General features: G+C 43.4%; 2 pseudogenes; both read right to left on the reverse strand.

Moving 5' to 3' along the window:
* Window positions 1–2,799: 2,799 nt before the first annotated feature.
* On the reverse strand, window positions 2,800–6,550 carry LOC129407296 (stonustoxin subunit beta-like; annotated as a pseudogene).
* On the reverse strand, window positions 6,137–12,264 carry LOC110173351 (protein NLRC3-like; annotated as a pseudogene).
* Window positions 12,265–12,628: the final 364 nt, after the last annotated feature.

Raw genomic sequence — 12,628 nt, forward strand, 5'->3', positions numbered from 1 at the left:
CAGAGGGACCACCACCCCGGTCTGAAGGTCCAGAGGTTCTGTCCCCGACCTCCACGCGACGCCGCAGAGACGAGTCAGACAAGACCCACAACATCCAGAGACTTAAGATCCTCAGGACGGATCATCCACCAACAGAACCACCGAGGAACTTTAACCTCCTCAGTGACTTCAGCCAGAGTGATGGACGAGTCCACCTCCGAGTCTCCAGCCTCCACTTCCTCCTCTGAAGACGTGACGTGACGGTAATTAATTATGAATGAATGAATGAATGAACGTAGGTAATTGATTAAATTGGATTGGTGATATTTCTCAATGCCCCAAATTGACTTGAAGTCAGAGTGAAACACTCACAAAGACCACGAGAGTCCAGCAGCTTTAACTTAGAACTCTTAAAGTCCAACCTGTAACATCAACGACCCTCAACATCTCCTGGTGCCTCCAGGTGAGAACACGTAGATTCACCTGACCTACACCTGACACTTGGACTAAATGTGGGAATTGTAAAGGAACTCTTCTCCACTGTCTCTGGGAACGCTCCACACTTCACACATTTTGGAAAGAGATGATCAAATGTGTGACAGAAATATTTCATGTCACGATTGGTTTGTGTGCAAAAGTGTTTATTGTGAAAATCTCCAGAAAGTTGATTCCAGACACAAAAACAAGCAAAAGGACTGGACTTTGGATTCTGAGGTGCCACAAGAACCACGGCCCTGAACTGGACAAATATTGAAGAACTTCAACAAAACAGAGGATGAAGAAACTTTCACAAACATCCACATTTAGAACAAAGAGAAAACCAAAAGACTTTGTCCCATTATGGAAACTTCATTTCAAAATCATTTGGAAAAAAATAAAAATAAAAATAGGAATGATGTGGATTTGTTTTTTATTATTTGTTAGAATAATTGTATATATTATCCCATATTTGCTATATTTGCTATGTACTATTCTTTGTGTATTTGAATAATCTTTGTGCTTGGAAACTGTCTGCAGTCATGTGTGAGCAACGGCGATTCGGAGCCTGGGAGCAGACGACTTTCAAGGCTGCACGGAGAAAGTTGTGTCTGAAAGCTAAACGAAACATATGCACCTGCTGTTGATAACACATATTTGTCATATTTGTATGTCTGGTGTTTCTGCTGTTTTCACCCCCTCTCCCTGAGACACTCATTGTAACTAGGGACCCTCCTAATACAATAAAAAGAGGAGACGCAGAGAGTGCACCAGAGCGGGTAGAGACTGTGATGGTGAATGCACTCTCTGTCCACCCTCCTCATGAGAAAACCATTCTAATCTCTTGTCTTTCTTCTTGTTTTACAATGTTTAGGTGGGTTTAAACCTGACAGCAAAACAGTCCAAAAAGTATTTACAGCAAAGAAACAGGGTCGAGTTCAGCATTAACTGTCCCCTTTAAGATCCTTGTTCAGCGCACCGACGTTACCTTTTTATTTTATTTATTTATTTATTTATTTATTTGAGACAGGGACAGCGCACAATTTTCGCATTAACCTTCCTCGTCTTTGTTTCTCTACAGCAAATCAAGTCATCCAAAGTAATCAGATTACATTACTCACTTTAAGTCATTTAATGGATTCTGTTACAAACTACATTTTGGGGTGTGTAATCTGTAATCTGTAGGGGATTACATTTTAAAAGTAAACTTCCCAACACTGATTGTAAGTCCATGTGGGCACCAACTAAATGGTGCATGACACTAAATAAGTAAAATAAACTCAAACTAAAACGGTAACACTTCATAATAACTACACCTTATTTAGCCTTAATAAAGCATGAACAAAGACTTAATTAATAATGATTCACACTTAGTTACTACTGAATTACTACCTGAATTAGCACTTGCACTTCATTTGCCTGTGCTGTAAATAGTTACTCATAATTATTTCATACTTAATTACTCATGAACTAACCATTTGAGCATTTATTAATCATTAGTAAACTATGAGAGAATGATTTACTAATAATGTAATACAATGATCATTCAGGCAGCTGTTATCTGTTAGTTAAGTCTTTCTGAGAGTTTTTCTAAAGTGAAGACGAATTATCCTCTATGAAACATTTACTAAGTGTGAATCATTATGAATTAAGTCTTTATTCATGCTTTATTAAGGCTAAATAAGGTGTAGTTATTATAAAGTGTTCCCACTAAAACTCAAACTAAAGCTACAAGAGCTTCCTCTTCATCTTTCTTCACTTTGCCTTTGGAGAATCTGGGTTTCCCTTTGTCTTCCCATCGTGTTCTTGCAGCATGACGCATCTCATCACTTTATTTCTCTCAGACGTGTGTTAGAGTTTAACCTGTGTCCAGTGTCGGGGACCAACAGATTACATGTACCGGAGTAATCAGAGTACAAATGATGAGCAACTGGATTCACTTACACTTACTGTTTCACTGACAGGGAATTGGATTACAGTTACTTTACTAAAACTAAAAACTAAACCAGGACTCTAAACCAGGACTAAACCAGAGGACTAAACCAGGACTAAACCAGGACTAAACCAGGACTAAACCAGGACTAAACCAGGACTAAACCAGACTAAACCAGAACTAAACCAGGACTAAACCAGGACTAAACCAGGACTAAACCAGGACTAAACCAGGACTAAACCAGGACTCAGGACTAAACCAGGACTCAGGACTAAACCAGGACTAAACCAGGAACTAAACCAGGACTAAACCAGAACCAGGACTAAACCAGAGGACTAAACCAGGACTAAACCAGGACTAAACCAGGACTAAACCAGGACTAAACCAGGACTAAACCAGACTAAACCAGAACTAAACCAGGACTAAACCAGAACTAAACCAGAACTAAACCAGGACTAAACCAGGAGTAAATCATTAAATCAGTGAAGTTATTTATTTCTGCTTTAATTTTATTTCTTTATTTATTTTTGTTCATTTTTGTAAAAACACATGAAAAGTGTTGTGGTGTTTTACACTGAGGAGAGTGAGTCTGGAGAACACAGAGACACTGAGGAGCCATAAGAATAGAACCTAAACCCAGGGATGAGAGTGTGAGTGGATGTGGTGTTGAAGGTGTGGAGGTGGGTCAGTTGGTCAGAGGAAACTGTGTAGAAGGACACAGATCCACCAGGACAGTCCACAAACACTGACACTCTCCCAGAAGATGAACAGGGATGAGGGAGACGAGTGTGTTTGTTATTATGAATGAACAGAGAAACCACCTTTCAGAACACCACAGACTCCAGGACTGATCATTACATCCAAACAAACTGTCATCACCTCCTCCTTTCCTTCTGATTCTTCTGTCACACACTGATATATAAAACACTTCCACTCCACTGGACCTCCCAGTAACAGAGACCAGTCAGACCAGTGGAACACAGAATCTGAGGACAGACGTCAAATCTGTCCTGATGATCTGGATACGACTGATCTTCTCTCACACGTGTCACCTTCTTGTTGTTGTCAGACAGTTTGAGTTTTGTGTTCGCTGTGTTTGGATCCAGAGTGAGATCACAGAAATCTGATGGAGAGAAAACACAACACAGCAGCAGTGAGTGGCCTGTCCACTCTCAACACACACACGTTTCATTCTAGAACAACACCACCACGTTTGTTCATCAAACATTTACACATTTAAAGGCTTCACTCCTTCACCATTCACCTCTTTTTTTCACTCCATTTCTTCTTCTTTTATTTCTGAATCCTTCCACTTTTGTCTTTGTCTCATTTTTATGTGACTGTAAAAACATTTCCTCTCACAGCCCCACACCAGCCTGTTTCAGATTATTCTCAGAGTAAATCTGAGTCTGTTTCACATTATTCTCAGAGTAAATCTGAGTCTGTTTCACATTATTCTCAGAGTAAATCTGAGTCTGTTTCACATTATTCTCAGAGTAAATCTGAGTCTGTTTCAGATTATTCTCAGAGTAAATCTGAGTCTGTTTCACATTATTCTCAGAGTATTCTCAGAGTAAATCTGAGTCTGTTTCACATTATTCTCAGAGTAAATCTGAGTCTGTTTCACATTATTCTCAGAGTAAATCTGAGTCTGTTTCACATTATTCTCAGAGTAAATCTGAGTCTGTTTCACATTATTCTCAGAGTAAATCTGAGTCTGTTTCACATTATTCTCAGAGTAAATCTGAGTCTGTTTCACATTATTCTCAGAGTAAATCTGAGTCTGTTTCACATTATTCTCAGAGTAAATCTGAGTCTGTTTCACATTATTCTCAGAGTAAATCTGGATTTCTCTGGAGTTTGTTGCTGCAGTGACAAAGTGCAGCTTCAGTCTGTGACGTCACTCCACACATTCCTACACTCGTCTGTGCTCCAGGACACACACTTTCTCCTTTAAAGAGGGGGATGTTCTGAGTCTGTCCTCTCTTTGCTCCCCGTGCTAAGTCCCTCCCCCTTCAGAGCACTATCCCAACACACACAACCACTAATGAAACTCCTGCACAAACATCAGGTTTGTCCAGTCGCTGTCTTCACTTTTGTGTCATGTTTTTGTGTTTTTATGGAGAATTGTGGTGCGGGAGCCTGGGGGACGTAGGCTTGTGGGCGGAGCCTCGTACAGACTCGTACCGCTAACAGTAAGGAGGGTCCGGGAGAGATCTCTAGATTGATTTTGCAGAATGTCCCTCTTTAAAATGTCCTGTGCTGAGTCCAACAGCTGTGTCTGTGTCAGTGGCTCCAGGGCTCCTCCTTTGCTCCAGCAGCAGCACACAGCTGTGGAGCACACAGTCTGAGCTCTCACACAACTACACACATTCTATGGGAGGACTCACTTTCCCATCATGCATTGTGTCTCACACCCATTTGAAATCATCTGTGTCTGTTTCACATGGACTTCATTCAACACTTACACTTTCTGAGTCCTGGAGTCAACCACTCAGTCTGAAACACAAGAGTCTGAAACACAAGAGTCTGAAACACAAGAGTCTGAAACACAAGAGTCTGAAACACAAGAGTCTGAAACACAAGAGTCTGAAACACAAGAGTCTGAAACACAAGAGTCTGAAACACAAGAGTCTGAAACACAAGAGTCTGAAAACAAGAGTCTGAACAAGAGTCTGAAACACAAGAGTCTGAAACACAAACAGAGAGTCTGAAACACAAGAGAGTCTGAAACACAAGAGTCTGAAACACAAGAGAGTCTGAGAGTCTGAAACACGAGAGTCTGAAACACAAGAGTCTGAAACACAAGAGTCTGAAACACAAGAGTCTGAAACACAAGAGTCTGAAACACAAGAGTCTGAAACACAAGAGTCTGAAACACAAGAGTCTGAAACACAAGAGTCTGAAACACAAGAGTCTGAAACACAAGAGTCTGAAACACAAGAGTGTGAAACACAAGAGTGTGAAACACATGAGTGTGAAACACAGACACTTTGTGTGAGGATGGTCAGATCTGGTACAAACTCTGCTGAGACGATGTGGAGGAGAATTAAACAACATTCTTGAGTGTCGTGTGACTCGGCTGAAAAAACGTAGTTTTTGTAAATCTCCAAAGTCGAGTCTGAGAGACTGAATTTTCATTCCTGCTCCAACATCTGTGATATTTTGTTCTGTTTTTACATCTGTGATATTTTGTTCTGTTTTCACATCTGTGATATTTTGTTCTGTTTTCACATCTGTGATATTTTGTTCTGTTTTCACATCTGTGATATTTTGTTCTGTTTTCACATCTGTGATATTTTGTTCTGTTTTCACATCTGTGATATTTTGTTCTGTTTCTGTAAATCCCACAGGATGGTCGGGACGTTCACTTTCTTCAGCTCAAACTCGGAGAAGAGGAAAAGAATTGTGTAAATGTGATGGAGATTAGACACATGTGCAAGTTGAGTGTGTTTCAAATGTTTTGATGAATGTCAAATCAAATGTGCAGCACAAATGATGTATGAGACAAACATGAATCATTTGTATATTTGACTTTAGTGTCAGATTGAGTTTGTGGGACTGCAGTTTATCCTCCCACCCGCCCGCTCCCACACTGTGCAGTCTCGCTCCCGCCCGCGCCCAAAATCACCTTTCAAAATGTGTCCCGCGCCGCACTCTTTTGTGTCGGGTTGGAGGGCTCTACTCCAAAGCTCGACATGCTCTGTTCCACCTTGTGATGTCATCAAGTGGGACTTTTCAAGTTAAAAGCTCCTTTTACCTTTTGTTGAGTAGAAATGGTCAATTCCAGGACTGAAATGATCCAGATGATTCTAGTGAAGGTGTGTGGAGTTTAAAAACACAGTGGAGCACTTCCTGTATCACCACATGATGACATCACAGAGTGTTTTGGGTTTGAGAGAAGAGCTCAGATGTGTAAATGTGCAGGTTTGTGTGTTAAACATGTGAATGAAACAAAAGACAAGTCCAGGTGTGTTTGTGATGAGGAAACCACATTAGAACAGAGATCATCAAATAGTGTCATATGGAGCTTTAATGCAGCTCACAGCTCTAAGGTTTTATATTGATCTGTGTGACGATGTTGAGCTGAGGCCTGAGGATGATGAATACACCACATTCACACTCAGCATCAGTAACTGGCTCATACAGCACATGGGGCATGAAGGACGCAGCAGCTCAACTCGTTTTTGTGCTGAATGGACACTTCTAATGTTTGTGATGAGAGGAAAAAACACTTTAAGTCACTTTGATTCTTAGTCAAATCCTGTCCACATGTTTAGTCAAAGTGTCTTTGTGTCCACAGTAAAGTGGTCCATACCTGAGAGTGTCCAGTGTGCAGTGGGGGTCCTCCTGTAGAGCACACAGGAGCTTTACTCCTGTGTCTCCTGGATGGTTGTAGCTCAGGTCCAGTTCTATCAGATGGGAGGGGTTGGACCTCAGAGCTGAGGCCAGAGAAGCACAGCCTTCCTCTGAGAGCAGACAACCTGACAGTCTGAGGACACAGATTATTGGAATCAGTCCATTCATTAGAAACATTCAACCCAAATGAGACAAACAACAAGTCCCAGATCTTTATGTGACTTTATCAAATGGGATTTTCCAACACAAACACCAACAGGTTATGTAATAATAGTGAAGAATATGAACCCCTCTGACCTGAGCTGTTCCAGTTTACAGTGACGACTCTTCAGTCCAACACACAACATCTCCAGCCCCGAGTCCTTCAAGTCGTTGAGACTGAGGTCCAGGACTGTCAGACTAGAGGACTGGGAGCTGAGGACTGAGGACAGAGCTTCACAGCTTCTCTCTGACAGGTTACAGCTGCTCAGTCTGGAGGAGGAGACAGGAGCTCATTAGAGAAGAACTCAGAACAGAAGTGACAAGTTCAGACACATCCTTTCACTCCCAATCTCAACAATCAATCTGTAAAGAAAATAAATGTATTCATGAAAACAAAAACAGGACTATTTCTCCTGTAGGATGGTGTTGTATTTCTGACTTTAAACCTGGACCTTCAGTTATTCATTTCATGAAAACAACTTGAACAACATCAAAAATCAACGAGACAGAATAAAACAAAATACACTTTTATGGACTAACAGTTTCTACAAAAAGAAGATAAAAGTTGGGGAAAGAATGAACTTTAAACCAGTAAAATGTCTGTATATTTCTGACCTGAGCTGTTCCAGTTTACAGTGACGACTCTTCAGTCCAACACACAACTTCTCCAGCCCCGAGTCCTTCAAGTCGTTGTGACTGAGGTCCAGGACTGTCAGACTAGAGGACTGGGAGCTGAGGACTGAGGACAGAGCTTCACAGCTTCTCTCTGACAGGTTACAGCCGCTCAGTCTGGAGACAGAAAACATTGTTTATGTAGAAGTTGAATCAAACCATCCTCTGTTAAACAAAGGAGACTCACAGAGCTTTGGTGGAGGCCTTGACCACTGGCAGCAGCCTCAGGAGACCCTCCTCTGAAGCACAGTATTTATTCAAGCTCAAACTGGTCCAGAACTTCTTCTGATGACAGTAAGATGAAGACCAGAGCTGACCACTGAGCAGGAGACAGTCCACCTTCAGACACACGTCCTGATCTCAGGTACTGTTGGATCTGCTCCACCAGATCATGATCATTCAGTTCATTCAGACAGTGGAGCAGGTTGATGCTCCTCTCTGCAGACACATCCTCACTCAGCTTCTTCTTGATGTACTCAGCTGTTTTCTGATTGGTCTGGGAGCTACTTCCTGTCTGTGTCAGCAGACCTTGTAGAAGGCTCTGATTGGTCGACAGTGAAAGACCCAGGAGGAAGCGGAGGAGCAGGTCCAGGTGTCCGTTTGGACTCTGTAAGGCCTGGTCCACAGCAGAGCAGTAGAAGGCTTCAGTGTCAGGACACTCAGAGGACTGTGGTGGGTTCAGCAGGTTGATCCCAGTGTTGATGAAGGTCTGATGGACGTGAAGAGCAGCCAGAAACTCCTGCACACTCAGATGGATGAAGCAGTAGACCTTGTCCTGGTACAGGCCTGGCTCCTCTCTAAAGACCTGTGTGAACACTCCGGAGTACACTGAGGCCGCTGCAGCGTCCAGCCCACACTCGCTCAGGTCACTCTCGTAGAAGATCAGGTTTCCTTTCTGCAGCTGCTCAAAGGCCAGTTTTCCCAGAGACTTCACCATCTTCCTGGTCTCTGGACTCCAGTGTGGGTCTGTCTCAGATCCTTCTTCATACTTGATGTTCTTGACTTTGGCCTGAACCACCAGGAAGTGGATGTACATCTGAGTCAGGGTCTTGGGCAGCTCTCCTCTCTCTCTGCTTTTCAACAGATGCTCCAGGACTGCGGCAGCGATCCAGCAGAAGATCGGCAGGTGACACATGATGTGGAGGATTCTGGACGTCTTGATGTTGAGATGATTGTGTCGGCCTCGTCTCTGAACCTCTTCCTGAAGTACTGCTCCTTCTGCGGGTCGGTGAACCCTCTGACCTCTGTCACCATGGAGACGCACTCAGCAGGGATCTGATTGGCCGCCGCGGGTCGTGTGGTTATCCAGAGGCGAGCGGAGGGAAGCAGGCTCCCCCTGATGAGGTTCACCAGCAGCACGTGCACTGAGGCGGACTCTGTGGGGTCGCTCAGGGACCTCGGTTTTGGTGAAGTCCAGAGGAGGTCTGCACTCGTCCAGACCGTCAAAGATGAAGAGCACCTGGAGGTCTTCAAAGCTGCAGAGTTCTGCTCGTGTTTGACTAAAGAAGTGACGGACAAGTGTCACCAAGCTGAATCTTCTCTCCTTCAGCACATTGAGTGCTCTGAAAGTGAACGGGAACAGCAGCTGTATGTCCTGGTTGGCTTCACCTTGAGCCCAGTCCAGACTGAACTTCTGAGTGAGCACTGTTTTCCCGATGCCAGCCACTCCCTTTGTCAGCACTGTTCTGATGGCTCCATGTGTGTGAGCTGGGCCTTTAAACATGTCTTCACATGTGATGGGTGTCTCTGCTGGGCCTGGTGTCCTGGAGGCTGTTTCCATGTGTCTGACCTCATGTTCCTGGTTGACCTCTGAAGACCCTCCCTCTGTGATGTAGAGCTCTGTGTAGATCTCATTCAGAAGGCTGGAGTTTCCTGCTTTAGCGATGCCCTCAAACACACACTCAAACTTCTGCTGCAGGTCAGACTTCAGTTTACGCTGACAAACTCCAGAATAACTCCCTGAATGAAGACAACAGATACAGACCTGAGTCTCAGAGAAGATCAAATGACTGTGAGCACCTTGTTAAATGTGTTAAATGGTCCTACTGCTCCACAGACGCTCAGCCAGCTCCTTCTGCTTCATCCTCCTCAGGAAGTTCAGTGTGATCTTCAGAACAGCCTCACTGCAGCTCCTCTGCTCTTCATCCTCATCCTCCACAGGATCTAAACCTTCTGGATCATCTGTACTCAGAACCTTGTGGAGCTTCTTCAGCTCCTTCTGGACAAAAGTGAAGATGTCCTCCTCCAGAAGCTGAACAGACACATTATAAACAACACAAATGCAGTCAGTGTCAGATCTGTGTGAAACAAGCTTCATTCATCTGAACATTTCCAAACTTTAGTGAATGACACACCTTAAATATGGAGTCCAGCTGTGTGTGATGGTGCTGACCACTGGAGACCTCTGGACCCGGCTGCTCCCCTCTGTCACAGACACACATCAAACATGCATCATTATTATTTATTATTTATATATTGTTCTTATGATCAATGCTTTTGAAAACTCACAGCTCCTTGGCAAAATCATGTCGAAGTCCCATAGACGCTGTCACTCCTGAGGGACTCACAGGTGGGACCAGGTTCAGACGGACGATGTTTCTGCTGGATCCTGAAAGTTTGAACAAAGAACAGACTTGTGTGTGTGGTTCTGATTTGAATGTGATTGTGTGTGAACTGTGGACCACTCCTGGACATGTTTTTATTTCAGTAAAACCACGTCACCCACATTATATCCAAATGTTTGTTGACATAAAGTGGGGATGTTCTAAGGTGTTGTGAGTCTGACTTACTGTGGATCATGTTTTCTTTTAAAGTTAATAAATCGATCCATAGAATCATCAGTGTTGAGTGAGTCTGCGCTGGTCCCAGGAGCAGGTCTGTGGACACAGATGGAGCAGTGGCTTTAGTCTGAGCTCTGACATGGAGAACAGTGGTGGAGCGTTAGAGATGGTCTCTTACCTCTGAGCTTTGGGGGGGTGAGTGGTTTTAGAGGGAGGGGCTCCGTCCTCTCTGTGTTTTCTCTGATCCATGCTCAGTCCAGTGTGAGCCACAGTGAGAGGGCAGAGGCGCTGCTGCAGGCCCAGGAGGCCTGAGGGACACAGGGACACACATTAGATTCAAGTCCTCAGCACTGGGGCCTGGGGACGCTCTCATTTAGGGACTTCTTTCCTGGGTTTTATTGGGACGTGTGTCTTGCTCCCTCATGTTTCCTGTTGGACTTTGTTCATCTGCTCTGTTTTTCTTCTATATTTGGGGATTTTCTGTTTCACACATTTTTCTGTGCACTTATTTCTGAGACGTCTTTCATTTTTCACTCCCTTTTGTCCCAGATTAACCACATATGAGTTTACCTTTATATTTCACAAGGAAAACAACACGAATATATATATATATATATTTTGTTTTTGTGGATTTGCAGATCTGGACAAAAAAGCCAATCTCCAATAACAGAGTTCTCTCTTGACAAACCAAGTGGCATCATCCTCACAACCCTTAGGCAAGACACTTGATCCAAAACCACAGAGAGACAGTGTAAAAGCGACAGTAAAGGAATCACAGTTAAAGACACAGAGGCACATTGGACTCAGCGACAGGTTGGTGGTTCTATTCCCATGTGTTTTAATGTGGACTCAGCAGAACACAGAGAAATAAACCTGACATTACTCTGTGCCTTTAAAGCTGAACTTCTTCCATCACTGCTGCTGTCTGGACCTGTCCTGGACCTGGACTTTGGAGTCTGTCTGTGGACTTGGATCTGGTCCAGATCCTGACTCTGGTCCTAAACGTTTCCCTCTTGACTTTTCTACAAACATCTTTGACGTCACTTCTGCACTTTTCTGTCACATTTCTTCTTCCTTATTTTCTCTTAAAGGAGCACTGTGGAACTTTTCTGTGGAGGCATTTTTAGTCTCTGTCATCTGATTTTTTACGAGCATTTCTGCTTCTATTTTTTCTGGAATTCTGTTGCACATAACCTGTAAGAAGTGCAGCCATTTAATTGTTACGTCTCTTTATAAATGATTCATTTTATTGTGAGTAATGTTTGTCCGTTTATTCATTTAGACACAAGATGCAAACTAAAGACACAAAGTGCAATGTGTCTTCAGTGACATTTTCAATGAAGATTCACTGTTCAGTTCATATTATTGCTCAGGCGACTCACATTTGATTCATGTTTGATGCGACCACAGAAACTTAACTGGCCTTTGCTGCCCCCATGTCAAAAAATCCTCCCTCCGCCCCTGTGTTTCACGTTTCAGTTTTCTCAAAGCTCTTTACAATGTGTTCTTCACTCACTCCACACTAATAATGTGGACGAACCCGCTGACCAAAGAAAACATTTGTCCAAAGCTGATCCGTCCCTAAATGGAGCCGATAATAAAACATGAGTCATGAGGCTTTATCTGCCTCTGGAGGATCACAGTCCAACATCTTTACTGCTCACAGCCGTAAAACCAGCAGAGTTTATAGAGTTCCTCAGGTTTATCAGAGATCTCAGGAGAGACTTTACACTCAAACCTTTTCCACGTGACTGAAAAACGTTCAGTGTAACAAGTGACTCTTTCTCAGTCGACGCCTGAAAATACGACTCAAGAACCACTTCAAGTGAACAGTGAGACGCTCAAACCACTATTACATAAAGAATGTGTTCATGTCCTGGAGCAGGAGGCCGGTCTCTGAGGTCCACACTCTGAGGAGCTCAGGGACCGGCCTCCTGCTGGTGCCCAGAGTCACGACTAAACACGAGGAGTCAGAGTTTAGATTCATGCAGCAAAAACCTGGAACAGTCTGAACATGTGAGACAGACTCCACTTTGACTCTGTTTAAATCCAGACTCAAAACGGTTCTGTTCAGCTGCGTCTGTATTTCTGATTCTGTAAAACACTTTGAATGACTCTGTGTACGAATTGTGTTTTACAAATCAACTGGACAAAGACGCTCAAGTCACTGTGACACAAGAGAAGGAAATATAAGTCATGATTACCTCAGACAAACAGTGGCCCACAA

This window comes from Boleophthalmus pectinirostris, unplaced genomic scaffold (assembly GCF_026225935.1).
Source record: "Boleophthalmus pectinirostris isolate CB_2022bp ecotype Guang Dong unplaced genomic scaffold, ASM2622593v1 HiC_scaffold_1122, whole genome shotgun sequence".
NCBI classification, from domain to species: domain Eukaryota; kingdom Metazoa; phylum Chordata; class Actinopteri; order Gobiiformes; family Gobiidae; genus Boleophthalmus; species Boleophthalmus pectinirostris.